The sequence below is a fragment of the Penaeus monodon genome, chromosome 31 (assembly GCF_015228065.2).
Source record: "Penaeus monodon isolate SGIC_2016 chromosome 31, NSTDA_Pmon_1, whole genome shotgun sequence".
In the NCBI taxonomy this organism is placed as follows: Eukaryota; Metazoa; Arthropoda; class Malacostraca; order Decapoda; family Penaeidae; genus Penaeus; species Penaeus monodon.
Window position 1 is genome coordinate 24,181,349 of NC_051416.1, and position 859 is coordinate 24,182,207.

At 36.8% G+C, this 859-nt stretch overlaps 1 protein-coding gene across 1 annotated transcript in view; it reads right to left on the reverse strand.

The window, feature by feature from the left end:
* Window positions 1-528, reverse strand: part of LOC119593120 (leukocyte elastase inhibitor-like) — a gene marked incomplete in the record, with an annotated part of 4,214 nt that extends 3,686 nt beyond the window's left edge. The window contains 1 exon segment of the mRNA XM_037942082.1: window positions 406-528.
* Between the last annotated feature and the right edge of the window lie 331 nt (window positions 529-859).

The window sequence follows — 859 nt, forward strand, 5'->3', positions numbered from 1 at the left end:
TTTCCAATCTAAATTTGGTATTTTATTCCAAATAATTATGAAAACTCGTAACTCGACCTCCTGCACAAATGATCCAGTTTTTGCGTCATTTTGCACGCTTGTACACTTGTACATAACTGAGTACACAAATTACACAGAGAAAGAGAAAGGAAGTTGAAAAAAATAATCTAACGAGATCACTTCACTAGATCTAACTTCTTATTACAGTTCAGCAACAAACCATTTTCAATATTATCCACTGCCTTGTATTCACTCACACTCTTCTGCATTTATCAAGGTCGTGAGGCAAAAAGCATTCCAAAATCAAAATTCCACATTATAAATCTTGAAGTATTTTTTCCAACATGTACGACACTGTTTAAAATGTATCTTTCGTAAGTCGTCGTAAGAACACAGAACACCTACCTGTTGATCAGAGGAGGGACGTCACGCAACTGGCGAGATCCAAAGTGCTCAATACTTATAAGAAATATCCAAACGGGAAAACCCAGGGACGTCAGGGCGGTTCCTACAACACACTTTCCGGGTCATGTAATGGAGAGAGAGTATCTTTTTGGTTAAGAATCCATTAACATAAACAAGAAATATAGATCGACCATCACGTAGGGAAAAAAATGCTAGCGTCATGAGACACCGGAAGTAAAACAGGAAGAGTTTATTGTCAAACGCTGTGTTGTTTTGAGGAAGCCAAGTCCGGATTTTTATTTGTATCAAGAACGCAAACCTGATTTAGGCTCAGTAAGGATTATTCAATGTTAGCTTGACAGGAGGAGTGAGAAAGATGGAAATTATATATGGTGTTTATCCCTTTCTTATATTAATTTTACGGCGTAATACAATAGTTACATTACCTTCGTTT